General features: G+C 41.1%; 1 long non-coding RNA gene and 1 pseudogene across 1 annotated transcript in view; one reads left to right on the top strand and one right to left on the bottom strand.

Moving 5' to 3' along the window:
• Positions 1-488: 488 nt before the first annotated feature.
• The window catches only part of Gm46633, a 60203-nt gene continuing 34434 nt past the window's right edge, over positions 489-26257 (bottom strand). Inside the window, exon 2 of the long non-coding RNA XR_001782498.2 lies at positions 489-2353. This is a non-coding gene — a long non-coding RNA (predicted gene, 46633). The remainder of the gene's footprint in view (positions 2354-26257) is intronic.
• Positions 22616-24872, top strand: Gm10350 (predicted gene 10350; annotated as a pseudogene).

Genomic DNA, 26257 nt, shown 5'->3' with positions numbered 1-26257 from the left:
AGCCAATATATCCTTTGAAAGTTCAGTGGAATGAGAATAGCATTATTCTGAATTAATAATGCTTTATACTCATTGATAAACTTACTGGAAAGTGCTTATTATTTTCAAACCATATCTTACTTAAAACATAACCATGGACTACTCTTTCAAAGGTCCTGAGTTTGATTTCCAGCAACCACATATAGGCTCACAACCATCTGAGATTTGATGCCCTCTACTGGTGTGTGTGTGAAGACAGCTACAGTGTATTCATACAGAAAATAAAGACACCCCCCCCATGCCGTGTGTGTGTGTGTGTGTGTGTGTGTGTGTGTGTGTGTGTGTGTGTGTATGTGTAAAACTATAGCCTCAAGGGCCAGTTATATGACTCAGTGGGAAAGTGCTTGGTTGCTCCAACACACATATATATAGAAACACACACACATACACACAGTAAATTTTTAAAAACCAGCTTTGAAATACTCAATGAAAAAAAGCCAACTGCAAGGTGAGATTAATATTTTATATTACATATCATAGTGGAAATTCATAACAAAAGTTGATTAGTTAATTGACCAAAGCTAAAACTCACTAAAACATAGTAGTAAAACTACGAAGGCAATCTATATCTAAAGATAGCCCAGGAATCAAAACATTAGGAGGTTCTAAACCCTCCTCTAAACACGTAGCTCACAAAAAGAAGTCTTGTTGAAAAATTACAGTTGACATCAGCACCGTATTTTAAGATGCATACAAGATTGTTTTCAGGGAAAATTCTTTCTGTATTCAGAATGGTCTTCTTCTATTTCTATTCAAATGTTAACATTGATAGACTATCCTTCCTTCATAGATACCGGGAAAGCTGCCCTTCACATTTTCTAGCCTTGAATTTTTTTGAAATTGCAGTCGACTTCATATGCTGTACATTTGCTCCTTATTAAACATTTTATACAAATAGCCAGCCCAGGAATGTCAGCCTTCCCGTACTGCCACTCAGGGGAACATGTTCCTTACTCTAGTAAGGTCCCTACCTAAGTCCCTTACTCTGATTCTATGGCAGTTTCCACTGGATTAAAGCATTCCCTTGGGGAAGGAGTGAGAGGCGACTCATGGGACTTAAGAGGTAAACTAAAGGTTGTGTCTGGAAAATACAAACATGGAAGATTCCTCCCCAACTTTAAAAAGTCAACAGCTGCTCGAGGAAAAGACTCTGGCCACCTGAACTGCAGAGAAGAGATTCCCAGACAGACTGGAGGAATGTTTCTAATCTGTACAGAGAGCTGTGAAGTCTCTGAGTTCCTGAGTCCTCGGCCCTTGTTGGGGTGGGCTTTTCAGTGACTCTGCTGCACTATAGTCTTCCCGGTTCCTTTAAGGAAACCTCTACCCATACTCCTGCTAGGATCCCCAATAAAAACTCATTAATTCACAATTGAACTTTGGTAAAATTGCGTCTTTGCTCCATCATGGGTTCTCCTTCTGGAAGGAGCAGATTCATGTGTGTGACACATCTTCCTAGGAAAAGCCTGTCACACAACATCATCTCTCTCTCAACACTCCATGAGAACAGCAAAGTGGCCCCAAATATTGCCAACTTGACCATCTCCACCACTTCCTCCTCAATGCTGTATGGGATCAAACCTGCCCTATTCAGACATCCTCTAAAGCACATGTAAGAGTCCCTGCAAAGGAGAGGCACCCTTTTAGCTTTAACCTAAATTAGTTGTGTGTTCGCCCTCATAGGAGAAAGAAAGAAATGACTATCTTCCCATCCACCCTGCAGAGACAAGCCTTGCAGAGAGAGCTCTCCACTTGACTTGTCTAATGGGGAAGATAATCACAAGGAAGATTAGCACAGTGATTTCAGCTTCTAGAACACATTATTACTTCACTCCAAACTGATTTCTTCTCCTCCGTACTTAAAAATACACAAACGTTGTTACAGATCACATTATGGTAAAGACTGATTTCGCACATGGTTGCACTAAGGAAGCTGTTGGCTCTCTTAACCCAACAAAGGCCAAGACTTCCTCAAACATATTTCAGGATAATAGCTTTCATTTTGTTTTGTTTGGCGGGATGTATACAGCCTCTCCAAGACCTCAATTATATAACCTGGGGTTTCCACATTGTTTTTGACAGAAAAGTAGGACAAAAAATAAGTTATGCAGGCAAAATTTGAAACACATGCTGTGGAATTGAAGAGTCTTAGCAATGAAGATGCTGTCTGAGTTGGTGGTTATCAAACCTTGAAGAAGATTTGTTTTTAAATAAGCACGCAGTCCAGAGCATTTGGCCAGGCTCTTGTTATTTTGGTGATTATTTAAAAATACACTGCTGCTCCAATCCTCAACTGTAGTTTATCTTCAGCTGGACTCTGAAACAGATGCAAGATGCAGTCAACATCCATCGCTGATTCTAGGCTTCAGTTACTCTCTAAAGCATGCAGCCTCTGTAACGTGCTGATTTGAGGGACATGCAAAGCAAGAGGAGTAAAAAGCAATGATTTAAAAGATTATGGACTTTGGTAAAAGATGTTCAGCTTTTGGTACTTTGGGTGAATTAAGGTATTTTAACCTTCTAATGCAATAGAGTGAAATAAGAGTGAGCATTGATCTGGGGTGTGCATTTCAGTTTTTTACAGACTCTGTCAACCTTGGTGTCGAACATCTGATAGAAACTATAGATCTGTATCCTACATAAAAATAGCAACCATCAATTTTTTTTTACTAGAGGTTTGGGAGATCCACAGGCCCACAAATTCACTTGTGAGTCACAACACTTATGCTAATCATGATTTGAGGTTTAGTCTTTTTACTATTGTAGTTTTGAGACAAGGTCTCACTGTGTTGTTCAGGCTGGCCTGTAGCTTGTGAAACTCCTGCCTCAGCATCCTCCTACTTTCTTTTATTAATCCTGTTATATGCTGTAGGACCACCTATCTTGAGTATTTAAAAATTCTGTGAACTTCATTTAAAAAAAAAATCCAAAACAACAAAAAATACAACTAAATCATTAGAGGGACTTTTAACCTTTGTAATCTTTCAGCTAAAAATCTACCTCCATCCCCAAGCTGTTTAACTAAAATATCCTATCAGAATCCATACCCTTAACAATTTTTCTCTTCTTTATTCTCATAGATAAGAAAATTCTATCTCACACTTCTAAGTTACCACAGCTACAAGAAAGCATTTTTGGTTCTAGAAAAATGACTCTGGGTGTTTGAATTGAACACTGAAACATTCTCAACAGTAGCCTGTCTACTTTGAGCATTCTGTCAAGGGTAATGTTGAAGAACATGATGTACTCAGAAGCACTAAGCCAGAAGAAAATGGGCAAAATGGCTTTTATTCTAGGGGGCATTCTTTGATTCTGTTTCAGCATCTGTATGTGATTTTACAATATGCTCAATGGTTTGCATCATAGCTTCAATATTACAAATATTTTTTTTGTCTCTGAAACAACAGAATCATTCTAACAGCATAACAAATATATGTTTCTCTAGCAAACAACTTCATTTGTGTATTCATCTTTCAGTGATTGGAGAGCCCAGAGCCTCTTGTATGCCAAGTGAGGGCTCTACCACTGAGCTAACCCTCCAGCCCTAGTAAACCACTTCCAATCACAGACCTGGGATTTCTATAGAAAACTAAATTGTGATATAATAGTTCTCATAGAATCTGAGGTCTTTGCTTCTTACACGCGTTTGCGACCGGCCAGGAAAGACGCAGCAAACCAGAATCTTCTGTGGCAAAACTTTATTGCCTACATCTTTAGGAGCAAGAGTGCAAGCCCCCCAAAAACAAAAGCGAAACCCCGTCCCTCTTAAGGAGAGTTATCCTTCGCCTAGGACGTATCACTCCCTGATTGGCTGCAGCCCATGGCCGAGTTGTCGTCACGGAGAAGGCAGAGCACATGGAGTGGAGAACTACCTTTGGCACATGCGCAGATTATTTGTTTACCACTTAGAACACAGCTGTCAGCGCCATCTTGTAACGGCGAATGTGGGGGCGGCTTCCCACAGTTCCCCCTTTTCTATTAATAAGAGCAATAGGCCACCCATATTAATGAGAGTGGAGATAGAGATCAAATCCCCAGTGTGCAGGTAAAGGAGCCGTACACATAACCTCCTTTTAGGCTCATCACCTAGAGGGGTCCTGGTCTGGTCCCGTGTTGTTTTTCCTGGAGGAAGGACACTTGAACACTCAACCTTCTTGAAAGATGACATGTCTCCCTAGAATAGGCTCACATGTGCCGCAGAGCCCTTCTACTGTAGTGCTTAGCCGTGTAACTCTTTCGGGCTGCTGAAGCACACTCACTCTATCCCGTGCAATGAGACTAGCCTCGTGGGGTGCAAGAGCTGAATGGCTAGCGACCTATTGCTTAAGCATAGATATATTAGGGGGAGCACCATGTTCTAAAGCTGCAAGCGCCTGGGCAATAACCACCTTGTCTCTCCTAAGTTTGGGCCTTAAGCTTACAGACCAACCAAAGAAGCAACACTAATCCACAGCAAAGTGTATCTCCAAATAATATCAATCCCACCCATTCTTTAAAGAAGGAAAATGCTGAGGAGATCCAATTGGGTAATCCTTTGGTCAGGGACAGGTCCAAGCGCGTGGAGTTGACCTGAAGTCTCAATTTCCGAAGGATCTGTTTAAATTTAGCTGTCCAATTCTGTAACATATACTGAGAAAGACTTTTTGACAAATTAGTTGCCCTAGTAAATTTCTCATACTGAATGGAAGTAACACACAATCCCGGAAACTTTTGTTCACATCCCAGCTGAGCTATTTGTCATAATACATCTAGTTGTTTCTGGGCAAGATCTATGAGTTGATTAACCAGCATGAGACCACCCTGTATCTTGACATTAGCTGAGGCCTGTTTATCTATGACTGTAGTCACTGAGGCTGACAAAGTGTTAATGGTGTCAGTCGTCTGGACCTGTCCAGACAGAGTCAAGGCTGTCTGAATCAAGGCCAAACCCAGTTCCTAGTTAGTGGTAAAAAAGCAGGGGAATACTTGAGCATTATACATCACCGGCATTGGGAGTGGAAATGTCGACATTATCCCCCAACACTGCTCTCTCTTTATTATTGACGCCCTGGACATCACCAAGACGAGGGACATCAGTATTCCCTTGGTCAGTCTGGATTTTTCGGGTGAGTCTTTCTGGTATCCAAAATGGGTTGTCTTTATTCTGTGGAAAAACACAAATAGCTCCCCTGGATCTTATCAAAATAGGATCCGGGCCATACCATTTATTATCAAGGACATTTTTTTATTTAACCATCTCATTGGGCCTATTTGGCTCTGAACAATGACGTTCAGCCGCAGTATGGCCATGAGCATCAATATTTAAAAAATTGAGTGTAAAGAGTGCCATAGACACAGACACTCTTGGTACTCGGGGTAGAGTCTCGACTCCCCTCTTCTGTTTTATTAGATAGGCTTTGAGGGTGCGATGCACACGCTCAACAATACCCTGTCCTTGAGGGTTGTATGGAAGTCCAGTCAGGTGGGTCACGTCCATCTGACGGCAGAACTGTTGGAATTTTTGAGATGTATAAGCTGGTCCATTATCAGTCTTAAGGAGTTTGGGTTTCCCCCAAGCACTCCATGTCTCAAGACAATGTTGAATCACATGTGAGGCTTTTTCTCCGGTTAACGGAGAAGCATACATGATGCCAGAACATGTGTCAATGGACACATGGAGATATTGAAGTTTTCTAAAGGAAGAAACATGTGTAACATCCATTTGTCAGACCTGTAGAGGTCGAATACCGCGTGGGTTAATTTCCACATGAGGAACTGGCAAGAACTCACAGCAGCTTTGACATTGAGTAACAATGTCACGGGCTTCTTTTCTTGTCAAGGAGAAACGACTGTGTAATGTTTCAGTTGTCACATGAAAATTGTTATGAAAATTTTTTGTAGCCTCTACCGGGGATGATAGGGCAGCAGCCACCACTTTAGTGGCCTTATCTGCCAAATCATTTTTTAGAGCCATGGGGCCAGGTAGGCCTGAATGGGCTCTAACATGAGTAATATAAACAGGAAATCTTCTAGATAACAAAACTAATTGTATCTGCTGAAAAATATTGGCAACTCTACTGGAAGGCTTAATCACTCCAGCCACTTTTAAAAGATTTACTGTATTAACCACATAACAGGAATCTGACACAATATTAAGGGGTTCTAAAAAGGTTTTTAAAACTTCTAAAACCACTAAACATTCTACCACCTTTCTTGGGGCTATGGCCGCTCAGCACTCTTGTGTGGCTTGCTCTGAATCTCCAAAAATACGCTCTGCTGCCTCTGTCATTCTGGCCACAAAATCTGAGAAGGACTCCTGAGGTCCCTGGACGATCTTTGTTAGTTGTCCAGTGGCTTCACCTGCTCGGGAGAGCGCCTTTTAGGCCCTAATAGCCGTGGAGAAAATTTGGGCATAAGCTCCCCAATGGTAGTTTGTTTGATCAGCAGAATAAGCTCCCTGACCCGTTAACAAGTCAAAAGTCCAATCTCTCTGCTCTGGAGTCAAAGCAGCTGCGTTTGTTCGGGCCTGCGCTTGTGCAGCCTCTTGCCATAGAGCTCTCCATTCCATATATTTGCCCATACTAGGGAGAGCGGCTTTTACAATCATTTGCCAGTCGGCAGGAGTTAGTGCCATGTCGGCAAGCCTGTCTAACTGCACCAAGGTAAAATTAGCATTGGTTCCATATTTACGGACCGACTCGGCAAGCTCTTTAATCTGCACATATTCTACCGGAGCGTGGACACGCCCACCCTCGGCTCCTTTAAAGACCGGAAATGCCTGTTGTATTTTCCTTTGTTCCTCTCTGGGAATGAATGAGTCTGTGCATTGCCTCTCTGCGCATTGTCTCTCTGCGCAGGGCTGATGCACTACGCAGGGCGGGGGCTCCGCATAGGGCGGAAGTGCACCTTGAAGCCGACTGCCCGGAGGCCAAGCAGCAAACTGGCCTTCGCCAGCCGCTTTTGGCTTTTTCCTTAACTGATTAGCTAGCACTTTATCTGGCTGGTACCCTTTTCCCTCATAATGAGCTGCTTCTTCCTCCCAGTCTGTTTCTTCAGGGGAGAATTTATCATCTGATTCAGAGCTACCAAGAGCTGGCTCCTTGAGCTCATCTAGTGATGAGTATAGGCTCCTTCTTCTAGAGACCTCCACTAATTGATCTTTTTTCTTTTCTTTTTTCTTTTTTTTCTTCTAATCTCTCCCCAGGTATTTTTACCTGACCTTAACTTTTCCTCGGGTTCAAGACCCTTGGAAAGGCCTGTATACTTAGTTTGTGTACCATATTTCCTCTTTGTTCTTACTCTCTCTCCCTGCTTTACTTCTGATAGATTGTCTCGAATTTCGTCCAGAATCCGCCCTGCCTTAACCACTTGATAACATGTGAAAAGGAACAAAAGGGCTTTTAACACTAGAGAAAGTTCAAGGCCAAACATACCTTGTAAAGCTATTTCCCACTTTACTTCTGATAGACTGTCTTGAATTTCGTTAGAAAGTTCAAGGCCAGACGTACCTTGTAAAGCTATTTCCCACTTTACTTTTGATAGACTGTCTTGAATTTCGTTAGAAAGTTCAAGGCCAGACTTACCTTGTAAAGCTATACTTACGGGTACCCTGTTCCCCAGCTGAAGAGTTCTGAATTCACGCAGTTGAATCCTTCTCAACAGTCTGTTTTACGGGAACACTTCATTACCGTGACCCGCAGTTCTGGTTCCGGAATGAAGAATCTTCCTTGCGCCGGTGATGGTTAACTCCCGTCCCGAGTTTTCTTGTCCCGGATTTTTTCGTCCCGGGTTCTTTCTTCCCGGGTTTCGGCACCAACTCTTACACGCGTTCACGACCGGCCAGGAAAGACGCAGCAAACCAGAATCTTCTGTGGCAAAACTTTATTGCCTACATCTTTAGGAGCAAGAGTGCAAGCCCCCCAAAAACAAAAGCGAAACCCCGTCCCTCTTAAGGAGAGTTATCCTTCGCCTAGGACGTATCACTCCCTGATTGGCTGCAGCCCATGGCCGAGTTGTCGTCACGGGGAAGGCAGAGCACATGGAGTGGAGAACTACCTTTGGCACATGCGCAGATTGTTTACCACTTAGAACACAGCTGTCAGCGCCATCTTGTAACGGCGAATGTGGGGGCGGCTTCCCACATTTGCTCCACTCTGAATGTTATTCAATTGGACAACTGTGTTAGTGTGTGTATATTTGCTCACTCAGCATGGAGGTACTGTTGTGATATGCCCATTTTTCTGGTATGATCATGAGATTTAATGCATAGTGGGAAAGATAACAGCTGCCAGTGTATCACTTAGAGCAAAGATGCCATTAGAGTCAAAGCCAGAGCAAACAGCATCTGTAATAGGAAAGGTGTATTCCATCCCTGCACTGTGAAGTCACAGCTCAGAAAATCAGGATTCTCTATTGCCAAAGGAAAGAAGGAATTGCAGGGCAAAGACCCTAGATGGTGCATGAGTCACTCTGCCATTGTCCTGACAGGCCACAGTAACAAGGCTGACCTCATTGAAAGAGACACTGCAAAACTTAATTTTTCTGAAGTGTTTACCATTTACTATGGTAAAACAGACTAATACTAACCAAATGGAAGAACACCATGGAGGACCCTTAGCCATCTCTGTCAGAGCCACCAGCTCTTGCCTGTGAGTCAAGCACTGTGGCCTGACTTTCAGTGGCAACCTTTTATATACCCAAGCTATGCCTTCTTATTCAGAGAGCCTCTTTACATAAGAATGGCTTCAAACTCCTTTTTCCAGGTTGTTTGCATGTGTAAAAACAGTTAACAACAAAAACAACAACAATACAATTTACCTTTAGGTAGTATTTTTTTATGATAAAAAAGATAAACCAAATCAGAATCATGAACCATTTTCTCCTAATATTTCTGCAGCACACGTTTCCTTGAATAGGTAATGCTGATCATTAATAAATGTATTAAATGAAGATTTCAGGGTAAGACATCCACTAGTATGCAGATAGTATAAGACTCCTGGGAGTCTTAGCTTATCAGGGACCCCATGAGTGAACCACGTGAAGCCAGGATCTATGCAAAAAGCAAGAGAATCTATTGTTCCAGTATACTGGGGTCATCCCAGACCTGCGGCGACCACCAGCACCCATTCATTGAGTTTTTATATGGTTTCCAGGGGCAGAACAGAGCATCAGCAACTTGGCACAATATGATTGGGAGAACAGTGCACACTTTAAACTGATTGGTCTTTAGGGAATGAGGTGACAACTTCCCTTTTCTGAAGGTGGGCAACAATCCCATCCTGCAGAATGTGTTCCCACCCGAAGGTTGGTTCCTGCCCTTTGGTCTGAGGAATGTCAATTAGCCTCTCCCTTCTGGAGGGTCAAGTGTTCCATGACCTTCCCAAAGTTCCTGAGCAGACCTTTTCAGCAGGACTGTGAAGTTTTCTTTAGGTTGAACCAAATTGTCCAAAGGCCTGCTGGTTTCTAGATCCAATTTTCCTGAGCCCATCATTGGGGAAGACACAGTGGAAGGCAGGGAAGTGCTTTTCACCCACCCTGATGCTGCACCCCTTTAATATAGTTCCTCATGCTGTGCTGACTCCGAACTATGACATTATTTCATTGCTACCTCATACCTATTTTTTTGCTACTGTTATGAATCATAATGTAAATATCTTATATGTAGGATATCTGATATGTGACTCCTGTGAAAAGGTTCTTCAACCACAAAGCAGTCACTACCCAGAGGACTGCCATTCCAGGGATTTTTTAAAAAATAATTATAAATAACAGAAATTTACACTATGGCTAAGCTTAATTGTAGAGCCAGGAGAAGAAAAGGGACTGTATCATTATGATATGGACATTGTTCATGGACCAGAAAGGGAAAGAAACAGACCACATCGAGGATACAAGTTAATCCCTGAGGCTCTAAATGCAGCACCCTCCTCAGGGACCGCCTTCCATGAAAGAGTCCTAGTGGTGTTAGCCATGAGCAATTCTGCACTCTGGATTCATTCTCCCTGGAAAAGATTCTTAAGGTTGGTGTTAGTGTATGAGCTGTACTTCCAAGATCCTAATTTTTTTCCCAGAATGAACCTATATTTAAAGACAGGATCTTTAAAGAAGTAACTAAATTATAATTGTGTTGTTAGAATTTCTTTAGCCCAGGAGAACTGATATGTATCTGCCCAAGAAGAAGAGAAAGGGACGATGGCACAGAGAGGGAGAAAGAAGGCCATATGGACACAAACATGGCCACTCATACTCTGGGGGTTGATGAGCTGCTCCAAGAACTATCAACATCAACATCTTAGATTTTAGAGTGAGCCCCTGAGCCATGGCCACCCCAGCACACTGACATGTGTGTCAAAGTTTGTCTCAAGGTTGCAATGAAGCAAATGAAGTTAGTCAAAAGAAGTATTGAGAAGAAATGAAATAGATATGATACATAATAGAACTGTAAGGTATGATGTGGAACAAAGATCTTTTCATTTGCTCTATGGCACTTAAGAAAATCAGTGTCCCTGGAAGGTCTACGAGAATACATGATATCCTAAATGCAGGTGCAGCTTCCCAGTAACAAGAATGGCTCTAGCTACCCAGATGTGATTATACGTAATAAAATGTTAACCATCATTATAGCTAACATATTTTGTCTGCATTCATGTGTAAGCATGCTCATGTGGGTGCACATATGTGCATGGACATGTGAAGGCAAGGTCAAACTTGAGCATTGTTTCCTATGAGCCATCTACCTGTTCTGTTAGGGTTCAAATCTGGGAAGAATGGTTACCTGGTTCTTTTGTCTACCCTTTCAGGCCTCTAGCTGCTGTATCTGGTTCCCATCTCTCCCCTCTTTCTTGCCTTCCCCCCTCCCTCACATGGCTCAGGGACATGTCCACTCTGGACATGTCTGTTTCTGACTATATTCTCTCACACATATCTATAATAAATTTTCTCCTCCACCTAGGGCCAGTCATGTCCTTTCCTTTTTATTTCTTGTTTTCATTCACTGCCTTGTTTTCTGAAACAGGGTCTCTCATTGGCCTAGAGCTTGTTAAGCAGGATATGGGGCTTCACCATTAAGTTTCAGAGTTCTTCTGTCTCATGCCCTTCCCCCAGTACTGGGATTGTAAGTATGTGTCACAACAACCAGCTTTTTAACATAGGTTCTGGCATTAAACGTGGGTCCTCCCCATGCTGTTTAAAACAATGAATTCATGAAATTCTTAGGCAAATGGATGGAATTAGAAAATATCATCCTGAGTGAGGTAACCCAGAGCCTGACAAAGAGGCAGATGCTCCCAGGCAACCATTGGACTGAGCATGGGGACCCCATGGAAGAGCTAGAGCTGAAGCTGTTTATAGCTCCATAGGAAGAAGAATATCAACCAACCAGACCTCCCAGAGCTCCCAGGGATTAAACACCAAAGAGTACACATGAAGAGGCCCATGGCTCCAGCAGCATATGTAGCAGAAGATGGCCTGGTTGGACATCAATGGGAGGAGAGGCCCTTGGTCCTGTGAAGGCTTAATGCCCCAGTGTAGGGGAATGCCAGAATGGGGAGGCAGAAGTGGGTGGGTGGGTGGGGGAGCATCCTCATAGAAACAGGGGGAGGGAGGATGGGATAGGGGGTTTCAGGAGGGGAAACCAGGAAAGGGGATAACATTTGAAGTGTAAATAAATGAAATATCCAATAAAAATAAAATGAAAATAAAAAATAATTCTGCCATTTTAATAAGCGATTATAGCAACAGTGAAATAAAAGGAAGTACTCCACACATCCTGAGCAAAACAATCTTCTAGGAGCAGCTGCTTCAAGACCTTAAGCTCCATCCTCCTCTCTCACTCAGGTAGTAACACAGCTTAGAGTTTAACGTAAAAAAAAAATAGTCTCACAACAACAGGATATGTCTTCTCCAGGAAATGCTTCTCACAGCATTATTTATTATAGATCCAGAATGGAAACAAACTCATTCTCCAAAAATAGAGAAACATTCTTAAATAAATCATGTTTTGTAACTACTTAATGTACTGTTCTGCAGCAAGTAAATAAATAATTTGTGATCATAGTTGAAGAATCACTTGAGGACTATCCTGGAAAGAATGAAAGCAAATTTACAATAGGCTTCCCCTTAAAACTATCAAAGTTATTTAAACAAAAACCAAAAGGTCAATAGGAGAGAGAGGATCCTACACTTAAGAGACATGGTTACAAGGCCTGGTGTGCTTTAGAAGTAGCAGGCAGAGCTAAGGGGAGAGAAAGCTCCCTGTGAGAGTAGAGTGGGAAGGGGAAGGGGAGGAATGGAAGAGGAGAGCAGGGAAGAGAAGGGAGAAGAAGGCTCCCCAGCATGTCCCCTCACCTGCTGGGTGTCTAAGAGGACTGCTGAGGTACAGAGCAGCAAGGCCTGGGAAGGGAGACCAATTCCCAGCCACTGGCAGAACTGCCACGGTTCCCCATTCTGATTGGTTCTGGTCAGGAAAAGATGCAGGGCAAGAGAAGGCCCATAATAGAGCACAAAAAGCTGGCTCAGCAACAAACAAGGCTTTCCCAGAACAGAGAGTGGAAAAGAAAGAGGAGGTGAGCCTGTTTGTGGGAATGAGAAGGTGGGGTAGTGAGACTAAGATGAACCAAAGAGTCCTCCCATTCCTACTTGAGAGTGCGTGGACCAAAAGCAGTAGCCCAAACATGCCCCAACAGCCTAGATGCTCATTGAATGGGTGAGTAAACAAGATGCTACACCCACACAATGGAATGCCATAGGATTAGTCATGAGTCTTGTAGTCCACTTTGCTCAACAGTGGACCTTACATACAATGCTGAACCATAAGATTACAATGGTGCTGAAAATTTCCATAATGTAGTGATGTCACAGATGTCAAAACAACAAAGTGCTGTGTGTGACTGACATATCTGTGGTGATGTCGATGCCAGATATAATGAAAGAACAGAGGTGCAGCTACACACTTGGCAATACATCAACTAAGAATAAAAATAAATGCTCATAGCTCTGACTTATGCATATACCACACCACACTATACTATAGTATACTGTACTCTAGTATACCACATTGTGCTCTTATTTGTAATTTTTGACTTTCATAAAACAGAATGCCAGGACAACAGTAGTAACCTCCTGTGTGTTTTTTCTTGAGTCTCCTGATTATTTATTTAAATGTATTTATTTTATGTAGATAAACATTTTGCCTGCATGTATGTGCACTATGTATGTCTGATGTCTGAGGAAATCAGAAGAAAGGACCAGATCTATAATCTGCAGTTATAGAGTATTGTAAGTCACCTTTTTGTGGGTTCTGGGAACTGAACTTTGGTTAAAGAGCAACATGTGCTCTTAATGGTTGAGCTACCTCTCCATCCCTAAAACTATTATTTTCAAAAAGGGGAGAAAAAGGAGAAAGAGGAACAGGGAGAGTTGGTCTGGGTGTATTGCTGCACATCTGTAATCCCAACACAGAGGGAAGGAGATGGGGTCAGGAGTTCAAGGACAGCATTGGCTATATAACAAATTGGAGCCAAGCCAGTCTTAAAACAGAAAGGAAAAGCAAGTGGGGAGAGATTGTGAGCACGGGCTAAAGGCAATGTTTTATCCACATCCTGGATTGAAGGAAGGTTGGACCTTCAAAGACACAACCTTAAGGGAGGAAGATGCCAATGCCAGATGAGATGAATCCCTTCACAGGGCAGTGTGTGAAATTGCAGAGCAATGGTAAGAAGTTAGGCACTGAATCCCACTGTCCTGCATCCACTGGTCACCTCCTGGAACCTCACTCAGCCAGGAATGTGGACACACATACCTTTACACCCTGAGTTGTCAGGTAAGTGAGACTGAAGCCACCAATATACATACTGAGGGTGAACATAGGCCTCTTAGAGCCCATATGAAGAAATAGCATGGTATCTATAGAAATACAGCACATCGAAACAAAACAAAACAAAACACAAAAAACAAAACTAGAAAGCACAATAAAAAATAACCTAAAGTAGAATAAAAAGGGGGCTAGAGAGATGGCTCAGCAGTTAAGAACGCTGGCTGCTCTTCCATAGGACCAGAGTTCAATTCTCAGCATCCAGCCATATGGTGGCTCACAGCCATCTATAATATGATCTGCTGACCTCTTCTGACATGCAGATAGAGTACTTATATACATAAAATAAATAAATAGTATATAAAGGTAAAAATAAAAAGAAATTTGAGTGAGGAATACACACACATTATATATCACCTACCTGACATCTCAGTGTATAAAGGTCTGTGTGTTCATATTCCTGGCTGAGTGAAGTTCCAGACCATGGCCAGTGAGTGCAGGAGAGTCAGATTCAGGTAGAGAGGCGTGTGTGTGTGTGTGTGTGTGTGTGTGTGTGTGTGTGTGTGTGTGTTATATGAGAGAGAGAGAGAGAGAGAGAGAGAGAGAGAGAGAGAGAGAGAGAGAGAACATCTAGAACCTAAAAGCACTGTAAAAAACAGGTAATCCGAGCCAGGTGCACAGCTATAATTCCTGCCACTGAAAGACTGAGGCAGGAGGATTACTAGATTACTGGAGTATAGTGCAATCCTGGGTAACACAGGGTGAGGAGACCTGGTCCCTTAAAAAAACAAAAAAACAACAAAAAAAAAACCAAACAAACAAAAAGCACTAGATAAATTATAGCTGTAAAACTGAAAAGGCATGATGGCATCTGAAAGCTAGAGAGTTAAAACAATGGAAACTTACTTCTTATTTTAACAATGATACTTTGTCCCAAACCTACAATGCCACTAAGATAGATGCCTGGTGCAGTGCTAGGCAGAAAGACAACAATGTCAGATGCCCCTACAACGTTCATGGAAAGACTTCACAGGAAAACCCCCAATGAGATCAATGTGATTGTTTGTGGTGATGAAGCAATGGATTTGCTTTTCTTCTTTACTTTACTTGTATTTTCCACCTTTTAAAAATTATATGTGTATTTTTCTTGTATGATGGAAAGCAAAATAAAATGGACACTTTCAGTCTAACAGTTTTTAAATGGCACATACTAGTGTATGTGTCAAGTTCCGTGCAGTCTGTATGTGGCAATGAGGAATTTTTAGTCTTAATTAAACTAGACATAGTTTCCTCCCCAAAACTCACTGATATTTCCTGCGAGATAAACATTAAAGGGAGAAGTCTATTATTATAGTTCTAGAAGCTAAGGAAGAGACTGGGCAGCAAGACAGATGTGTGATGCCTCAAAGATGCCAAATGACTAGGAACAGACCTGTGCAGAAATCCAAGTCCCAGGCTCCCAGGATGGGGAAGACTACCTTCCTACAGTCTCACCTTCTCATCCAGAACCTTCATTCTGTAGACTTGCAGGGATGTGTACCCAAAGTGACTCATGAGCTGAGGCTGTGTCTCCTAACTACAATTCTGCAGTGGTGTGAGATTAGTATCCACCAGAAATTCTAACATGCTTCATCAGCATAAAGCCTGAAAATAGTTTTGTAAACAATAATGTGCCTATAACTGCGGGATCCTTGTGCAACCACAGTCTGAAAATATTCCTAGGAAAAGAACTTGTAGTGAGAACTCCACACACTTACCAAAGGCCACCTAGTTTTGCTTTATTCTGAGGGCAACTGGAATGCTTTTGAAGTATGTACACAGCCTTCCTTGATATTCCTCTTGTGTGATCAGCTTTCCATCCCTGTATCAAAATATCTGAAATTGGCAAGTTCTCAAGAATAAAGTTAAGGCTGGAACATCAGCTCAGCCATTAAAAGTATATGCTGTCCTTTCAGAGGACCAGAAGTCGGATTCCTGTTCACTACAGCCTGTAACCCAGTGCTAGGGGCTTCACACTGTTCTGGCCGCTGTAAGCAGTCACACACATACACATGCATGTAAATAAAAATACTAATCTTTAAAAAAACAAGAAAATGGTTATTGTGAGTTACAGTTTCAGAAGTTCCAATCCATTATTTCTTTGCAACTGTTGCAAGTCAGCTCATTTTGAGGAAAGTGCAAGGTGTAGCCAACCATCTTTCATCATGGACAGAGCAAGAGAGAGGAGACTAGAAAAGGGACTGTGCTATCTCCCCATCTTCTTGGATGTTCCAATTGACCCAGACCCCCTGCTCTTAAGGTTTCCACATCTATGTCCTACCGGTGCCACAGACTGTGAATCCAGTTTCTTTGTCATGGGTCTTTGGGTGTCATTTAAGACCCAACCTGCATCATGACATCTTACGGTGGACCTTCTGATGAGTAGTGAATATGTGGTCTCTGACTTGATGCAGTACCTGTCTACCATTATAGTTCCTGTAATAGAAAAGCCAGTACCCCTGATGTGGACAACCCTACTCAGAGTCTCATAGTAGCTGCTATACTACTGAGTCTTTCTGGGGGCAGATCATGCAGCTTATCCCTGCTTTCAGATGACAGCCACCTTATCTGATACTTTTGTTACAAGTTCATCAAGAGCCCAAGTGAGTAGAAGAAACTAAACCATTGCAAAATGTTAACCCTCACTAACCATGAGGTTAAAACTTGTTATTGTGAGCTGGTAATTTTTTTTTTTTTGGTGGGAAAAGTAATTTGTTATGCTCAATACTAAAGGACAGAACCAATCTTCCAGGAAAGTTTGGCCTTTCTGAATCAGGGGGCAAATCTGTAATTTATCTTCTTAATTTAACAAGTAAAACTTAAATATGTTCATCCTATATGGCATCTTGTTTTGGAATGGGTTTACACTGTAGAACAACTAATCCTCATGCCTTCCTATACTTCTCTTTTTGTGGTGAGAACACTTAAGATCTGCTCTCTTAGCAATTTTCAGTATAGTACATTGTTAATAACAACAGTCCCACTTATGGTAGCTCCCTTGAGCTCATTTCTGTCTACCAATGGTAAATCTTCATTAAAGCAGGCAAGAAAAATCTTACCTCACAACAGTTTGGGATGGTGAGACATTACTTTCTTCAGCAAGAGAAAATTGTTACTCACAGATTCGGGGGCTGAAGGTTGTGTTCTATAGAAGACCCTATTCTAGGTCCTTTCTCTTGTGTCTGTACAAAGGGGGAATAAAAAGAAGGGAGGAAGAGAAAAAGGAATGAGGGACAGATGGATCCTCTTTTCTTCTTAAGGATACTAATCACATGATTAGTGGCCCTACTCCCAAGACCTCATCGAAACCTAATTTCCTTCTAATGGCCCCATGCCCAAATGTCATCATATTGGAGGTTAAGACTTAAAACTGTAAATTGGGGTGCATTCAGTCCATAATAATCTTTTCAATCTGGTTAGGAATATCTATGCCCCCTGTACATGTTATATTTATTAGTAAAACCATAGATCAAATCTGATTGAAGATAAGATTCACAAAAGGATGTTTGGTAATACCCCTCTTTTTAATATTTGACTGAGATCTCAGTACATTGGAAAGAAAACAATTTGTATAAGACTTGGAAAGGAAGTGTTCAGAGTGCCTTTTCTAATACATGACAAGCATATGAAACAAGTGCAGAGGGACTTGGGAAATTTTTGATTTATTCTGATGTAGTTTTAAGCAGTTAAAGACACCTGACATCTACTTTGGACCTCCATACCATGTGCACACAATACTTCCACATGTACATGTGTTCACTCACACATGTATAAACACACGTGTAGGCTTGGTTTTTTTTTTCAAACCCTATTTTAAATAAGGGCTCTGAAGTGCTTTAACCTCCCTTCTAAGTCACCACCCACTGAGCCATCTTTTCAGCATAATCAAGGCACATTTGTACAAACGACTCTCAGTCTGTTGTATTTATGCCAAATCAGAGCTCAGAATCTACTAAAGTGCTTGCTTCAGAATAGAGCGTTTTCATTATCTGCCAGTGACAGTGCCAATCTTTCAGAATGTGAACACCTGAAGGACCATCTTTCATTTCATTCTCTGTGGGGACTTTTGGCTTCTAGCTGGTAGAGAAGTGTCATTGACATAGTACGTCCACTTTTGTCCTTTTCACATTAACTCACCTCAGCTGGTGTAGGAAAAGGCTACTGTGGATGACTGTCCAGTGATAAATGTTTGATGATAAAGCAATCCTTCTCATAACGTACAATCTGCCCACATTAACCAATTTAACATTGTTTCTGGAGAAATACAAGTGTTCTAAAATCTTAATCACTCATGGATGCCTGAGACCACAGTATGTAGATATTCAAGCTGAGAACATTGATCTGGGGGTTATTATAGCTTTTAATGGAATGATCATTTTTAAAGAATTTAACACAAGATGAGTAGTGAGTGCTCAATAATTTTCTGTTTCCTTCTCACCCCCTCTTTCTTTATGAAGCAGAGTACTGTGGCCCACTTTGAGCATCTGTGGTCCACTGTGGATATCTATGTTCCACTGTGAGCATCCATAGTCCACTGTGAGCATCTGTGGCCCAGAGTGAGTATCTGTGGTTCACTGTGAGCATCCATGGTCCACTGTAGGCATCATATATTCCCCTTGCCTTCAGGTAGAACAACTGTTTGAAAGTATTTTTAAGCTGAGAGGTTTTCCATCTGTCTCAGTGTTGCAGCAACTTACAATATCCTCACTTGAGTTCTTAATTTATATGTGTGATGGAAAGATTTAATATATAAGTGTTAACAACCTCCTACATTCCTATCTGTGTGTAGAATCCACCCCCCTTCCATCTTAGGAATTCTTTATTGGTCAGTCTCACTCTTGGTATTTTCACTACACAGTTTGGAGATGGGAGACAGCAGGGCTAGAGGGGTGTGAAGAAAGGGAAGGATTTTAGCTTTAGGGTCAGCTCTGAGCTGTTTTGTGGTATAATACAGGTAATGAGCAAAGCAGATATAAGACTATGAAAAGAAACTCAATTTTAAACTTATATATTAAGAAAGAGATGGGGTGGGGCAGGAGAAAGGATAGAAAAGCTCCACTAGACTGATGTTGGGAAAATCTGAAGTGGCTGGAGAGACTCTCTAACAAACAAGGAGTTTGAAAGTATAGAAGAATAGTGATGTTTGTGAAGTACTGTGTGTTACATGAAGGAACCACAGGTATTTCTTGAGAAATGCACATAAGTTAATAATGTGTTTTGTCAGTTACTTTTGGGCTATTGGTAGATTTTTCTTCACACCACATAATGGTGAAACTGGTTCATATGATCTTCATCACATGCCTACAGTTTCACTTACTTTTTGGAATGTTACTCTAGTTTGATCTCATGCTGTGATGAAATAGTCTGACCAAAAGCAACTTGATGGATGATAGGACTATTTAAATATACATGTTATATAATATGTCAATGAGAGATGACAGCATGGAAACTCAAGTATAAACTATAGAGAAAATCTCCTTGCTGGCTCATTCATACAGTCATGTTCAGCTAGTTTTGTTTTGTTTTCTATCCTTCCCTTTGGTTTGGCTTTTGTGACAGGATCTTCCTACATAGCCCTGGCTCTCTGAAAACTCACCAAGTAAACCTGTCTAGTCTTAAACTCATGGAGATCTGTGAGGGTTTAAAGATGTGCACCTCCACACTCAGCCTAGCTAACTTTCTTATACAGCGCAGGACCATCAGCCTAGGGAATGATTTCACCCACACTGGGCTGGGCCCTCCTATATCAGTTAACGCTCAAAAGAACCTCCTGAAAATATATCCACAGACCAATCTGATCTGGGAAGTCCTTCAATTTAGATTCCCTTCCCAAGTGACTCCAGGCTATATCAAGGTGACAGCTAACACTAACTAGGACAAGTGTCTTGTTAGTGCATTTAGTTTTGGATTTTAAAATGAACATTTATTTCAGGAATAAAATGTTACTTCTAATAATAGCACTGGTGTTTTTTGCTTCTGATCAGATTTCCATATATACTGTAGAACATTTACAAAATATTATTTTAGGCACACATGGTCAGTAGTGTTGATAGTTGCTGAGTCTCCCCTGATTTAACCATAGAACTAGAGAGTAGGTTTCCCATCATCCCTTGGGCGATGTTTGCATTGAAAGAAAGGGAGGAGAGGTGTTTGGGCAAATTCTGCAATAGACACTTAAAAGCAAATTGCATAGCCAGGCATGATGATGCTTACCTATAATCCCAGCATTTAAGAGGAGTCAGAAGCAGGGGAATTATGAGTTCAATGAAAGTCTTAGAAAACTCCAACTATTTGGATGAGAATATCATAGGAGCAACCATACAAGAGCAAGCCAGCTCTCTACACATGCCATTGCCCACACATGCTGTGGCTGGATTTGAGCTTTGTCACAGTCACAATGGTCAAGACAATCAACTTACACAGAGAAAAGGTTGGTTGGGTTCACAGTTTCAGAAGTGTCTGTCTATGATTGTGCTTATTGCTTTCTGGCTTGAGGTAAGGTAGCACACCTCATCATGTGATGAGGTAGCATGCCTTATCATTTGGTGAGGTAGCACATATTGTAGGAATGAATAGTGAGTGAAGTGGAACTGTTCATCACTCAGCCAGGAAGTAAAAGAAAGAAAGGCAGGCCCAGCTACTTCTTTAGGATATATCTCTAATGACCTTTCTCTGGGCTCCATGTCTCACAATCCTCCAGGTTCTGAATGGTGCCACCTTGGGGACAACATCTTTAACACACAGGCCTTGGAGGACATGAATTATTCCAATTAGAGCATGTTCCTAAGCTGGGTAGTTAACCACCACCCCACCCCACCCCCCACACACACACACCAGCCTGAGTGAGAGAGAAAGAAACACATTATCAGAAGTCCCAGGGCCACAAGTCAGCCCCAGGGTGTCAAAGACACACCCAGGGCCATCAGCTCTGTTTATGTGAGTCACAGTGTCAGCTCTGGGCTGCTGTACTGGCTTCTCATTCATGGCATGCCTTCACCATGGCTCAGTGGTATGACATTCTGGAGCTAGTACTAGGAATGAGATAAGGTTGTTGGTGTAGTTCTATAGGGCAGTATGCTTGGAAAGTTGTTTATGGAAATTATCACAGTTTACTAACTCAGATCTTCCCTTCTCCCTACTCAAAGTTTGAATGATTTTGCACACCTTTTGTGGCCTGTCATAAAAATCCCTTTAGATGAAGCCACTAGAGTGGACTCTTAAGCCCTGACTGTTCTACAACACAGACATGGCTCAATTATAGTTATTCATAAAATAAAGAAGATACTAATGTGTGGAAACATTGATGAAACATCCTCTTTCTTGCCATTTTTGTAGAAGCAGCTGGATTTTATAAATAAGTTGTGCTTGACTAGAGAGAAGAGAGAAACAGACTAAGAACACCGGAGAGCTCCTGGTGGATCTCCCTGCCCCTTTCCTTTGAAGAACGCATCAGCAATTACTTTCTATAAAGAGTCAACCAGAGAATATTTTAGACTTTGAGAGCCATATGATTGCTTTTTAATCAGGTCTGAGATTTTAATGGAAGGCAATTGTAGCCATAGATATTAATCAAATGGATAGGTGTAGCTATGTCCTAAGAAAATTTCATTTACCAAAATAAGTAGTAGGTAAATTTAGCTTATAGATCACAACCACCTGAGCTTCCACAGTAATGGTATTTTGGGTTTTCAGCCTGTGAGAACCACCTGGAACAAACACTGCATTCCCCAGCCCACTGTGCACCTAGGTGCAGTCTTGTGATTAAAGTTGCCCTGTGGGATAAAAGCAGAGATGACCTAGCCTGCTCCCAGAAGAGCCACTGAAGAGTGGGTGGGATGAGGGCACTCTGCATCCTCTTTGTCCACTATTTCTGCTGGGTAGGATGCTGACATCATGACTGAAACTCCAGTTACAATTTTTTTCTATATTCGTGTGTGTGTGTGTGTGTGTGTGTGTGTACACACAAGTGCACAAACATGTGTAACCCTGAGGCTGACGTCAGGTATCATTCTGAATCACTCTTCAACCTCATTTAAAGAAGCAAGGTCTCTCAATCAAACCCAGAGCTTGCTAAATATAGCTAGCTTTACCAGTGAGCTTGTTCTGGGACCTCCTACCTCTCTCTGCCTTCTGAGATTAGAATTAAGGATGGGGGGCCATACTGGGGGTTTTGTGTCTGCCAAATAGTATGAAGACCTGGGCTCAAATCCACAGAATCCAGGTAAATCTGATCATGAGAATATACATCTGTAGTCGCTCCAACATTGCTACTGCATCATGGTAGATGAAGGCAGGTGAATCCACAGAAGCTCACAGGCCAGCTAGCCAGGCACACACAATAACAAAACAACAAGAGACCCTGGCTCAAACAAAATGGAAGGTGAGGTCTGACACCTAACATTAACCTTTAGCTGCATATACATGCCAGGACACATATATATATCCATGTGTGAGTGCGTACGTGCATGCATGCATGTAGGCGCACGCACTTGCATGTGCATGCACACACACACACACACACACACACACACACACACACTCACATACACACACATTTGCTATTTTCATAGCATAAATAGAGAAAAGCAATTTCATTAAGGGAACTGAAAGAAGTCCAAATATAATTATACATTTTAGATTAAAACTTCATACTTGAAGCACTTGGTTACTGTTCATTCAACTGACAGTACATGTGGAGTTCAAATGTGGATCAGCATACCCATCACTGAGCTTTTGAAAATAATTTTTTAAAGTTCCGGGTCAGGCCTTCTCCCACCGGGCGGGGGCCTCTCCTCTCCATGGCGAGCTGTAGCGTTGCGGGCGCGGGCGCAGCGGCCTTGGCCAACCTGAACACGGTGAGGTAGACCATGGACGTTCTGCTTGAGATTTCAAGAATTTTGAATACCAGCTTAGATATGGAAACGCTGTCTATTTGTGTACGGCTTTGTGAACAAGGAATCAACCCAGAAACCTTATCATCTGTTATTAAGGAGCTTCGCAAGGGTACTGAAGCACTAAAGGCTGCTGAAAACACAAGCTGACTTCCAGAGAATTTCTGATGAGATATGTCAAGCTTGGCAAGAAAATTTGAAGATTCTACCATAGTCAAGATATAAAATGACAATGCTGCATGCTGCGTAGAAAATGTTTTCTTTTAAAAAGAATTATAAAACCATGGCTGAGCGCGTCGGTGGAAAGTGGCTTGAGTGAGAACCAGCACATGTATTTACATCATGTCTTGTTGTAATGGCCCCAACTCCAGTGTTGCCACACTTATTTATGTATTCCTTATTTATAACTCTGCTAGCTGTGAGTGTCTAAACAGCACCTAGCCGACATGCACAGCTGCTGGGCCTGGTTGCAGTTAGTGGATGGTATCAGAGGTGATGCGTAGTAGTTATGACTTGTTGACATTACCATTATAAACCTTAATTTTGAATTGTTTAAGCATAAAAACTGGCTTTGTGTTCCATTGAGCTGCAAGTTAATGGGATTGGAGCTGCTGTTTGTGAAGTTTTCTTTTCTGTTTCACATCGTGTTTTTAAAAATAGGATCCAAAACATCTCAAATCATCCCCTTAACAGAATATTTCGTTTTTTACACAGGTTTTTTTTTTTTTTTTGGCAGTTAAAGGTGTAAAGAAGATCATTTTTATATTTCCGAAAACTTAGAACTTTTAGAAACTTGGATTTTTAAAAAGGAATGCCATGGCTTGACTTAGCATTATTTGTAGTTTGAACCATTAAAATCTCATAAGAACAGCTGAAATGCTTTTCTCTGTAAATGTTATAACCACATAAGGTCCACAAAATAATGTATGAAGTGAAAACAGCAAACATGCAAAATTCCTTTTTAATGTTATTGCATAAAAACAATAAGCTTACTAGCGAATCTTGTTTGGCTATTAAGTCACTACATAGGTGGTGTATTTCAACAGATTAATTCATGTTTTCTAAAGAAGTAGAATTTCCAGTTGTTCAACAAAAACTAATGAAATATGTACCAGTATTATTTGCAGGAAATGTTTGCCATTTTTACCATTAAAGCTTTTAACTCATCAAAGTGATGGTCAAATGTAAATTCAAAATGTTGGACGGAGTTGGTTCTGTTCCTGTTACAAAATCTCAATGGAATATTTTCATGAGCTCAATATGTATTTAATCTGAATTTTTTTGATTCTTAAATTTTTGTTTTGTTTTGTTTTGTTATTTTTCGAGACAAGGTTTCTCTGTGTATCCCTGGCTGTCCTGGAACTCACACTGTAGACCAGGCTGGCCTCGAACTCAGAAATTCACCTGCCTCTGCCTCCCAAGTGCTGGGATGAAGGCGTGAACCACCACTGCTTGGCTTGATTCTTAAATTTTAAGTTTGATTCCATGCCAACCCTTTTTTATTTCAGAGAAGCCAAGTTGGTTTTAAGCCACTTAGTAATGAAGTAGCTGTTTCCTCTGTGATCTGAGACTCATCTCGTCTGCTGGTCAATAGTCCCTGCTGTCAGAGGCTGAGGCAGAGGAACGGTGACTCGCAGGCCAGCTCATGCTGCTTAGGCAACAAAGTGAGACCTGATCTCTACAGACAAAATCTTGATTGTGATTGTTTTGACTTTTTACATGTATGGCATCTTTACTAAGTAAGTTGAAAGGTCTATTACAGGCATCTCTTCCAAGTTGGGAGACAGTAAGAACTTGTAAGAGTCATTTGATTAGTGATATGCATATATTGTATATTATTTTTAAAATCAGAAAGTACTTTCTCAGATTTCACAGTTTGTATATATTTTTAGACCACAGAGTTAGTTGGTAGTTTTCTTTATGATCTTGTAGATTAAGTTATGTGTGAAACAAACTAGGAAAATATATTTAGGAAAGATTATGTTTAGAGAGAACTTCCTTATTGTGTCACATCTTTAGATGTAAACATATTTTTAATGAGTACATAAGTAATATTTAAGAAACCAGCGATATATGTTTGTTACCAGTGACAAAAATAAAATCATTTTGTGTTATTGGCATTGTCCTTTTAATATACTGTATACTTCTGTGGGTTCAGTTCTGTTTTTAAAGGTAGTCTAAACTGAAGGAATTTACTGTGTATAAAAATGTTAAGATGGCTATAATGCATCGTATAATTACATCTTAAAGCTGAGTATGGGTGGAATTCTTTTTTCCTGATAGTGAGAGGAAATAATTATAATAGCATTTATTTGGCTTTAAGACTAAATTGACAATTCAAATAAATGTTTTCTTCTGTAAAAAGAAAATAATTTTCTTAGCTAGCATTACAGGAATTTCTACACACACACACACACAACACAATACAACAAAACAAAACAGAACAAAAAGCAAAAACAAAAGAAATAACAGGAAGACAGCTCTTCTCTCTCCTACCCACACCTCAACTCCATCTTTGAGGAGAGGGTCTCACAGGACAGGGGTTTCCTTGTTAAGAGGCCTTGGCTGACCTAGTCTAGAACTGCTACAGTTCCTGAGTTAATTCTTCGCTATTCAGAGCAGTCCTTGAATCATCCTCAGAACTTCCTGGGGCCACATATTCACCAGTGTATCATGAGAGCAATGAAATGTGAGACTACTGAGCTTCAGTTCCACCACAAAGACGTAGTGAAGAATAAAAGGCCCTCAGCCACTAGCTCTTTCAGAACCCAAAATACAGAGCATCTCAATAAAATTCTTCTGTACTTCCAAACTAGCAACCAAAACTGAAGCTGGAGGAAAATGAAAATGAAAGATGTCTCAAGCTACGACCTCTTTCTTTTATGAGCCCAAAGCACCTGGCAGTGGACCCATCTCTGGCTCTAAGGATGAAGAATGAGGTCTGAGAGATAAATCTCAGTGACAAACCTTCCCACCTGCAGAGCTGCTTAGGGATCCCAGAGTCTGTTAAACTCTGACAAATAAAACGAATGGTTTTACTCTTTGAAGCATCAGTTTTATTGAGCGTCTGTAACAAAAAGTTAGTGTTTAATATTCTCATTGATATTCGCCAGTTTCACAAGTGCTGTGATTTAAAGAGGATGAGCACTTGTATTACAACAGGTAAATTGTTTTCTTTCCCCACTTGTCTCACCTTACAGTCCTACTGGCTTAGTAAAATGAAATTCATGCTGTAAAGACTTGGAGGTGAGTCATGATGTCACTAATACATGAAAATACAAATACTGAAATAAATTTGAGAGATTCCAGAATTAGAATAGTAAAAGATAGTTAGAAAAAACTAACTCTGCTCTCTGTCAAAGAAAGACTCAACCTTGTCACAAGATCCAGCAGCAAGCAGAGAGAAAAAGAGTCCCCTTCAAATAATGAGAATCTGGAGTAATCACAACGTGTGGCATGTTTCCTCCTTCAGAGGTTTTGAAAACTCAGGCCAGAATCCTAT

Source organism: Mus musculus, chromosome 18 (genome assembly GCF_000001635.26).
Source record: "Mus musculus strain C57BL/6J chromosome 18, GRCm38.p6 C57BL/6J".
NCBI classification, from domain to species: domain Eukaryota; kingdom Metazoa; phylum Chordata; class Mammalia; order Rodentia; family Muridae; genus Mus; species Mus musculus.
Note: the sequence above shows the minus strand (reverse complement) of the source record. Positions and strands in the feature narration are given on the sequence as shown.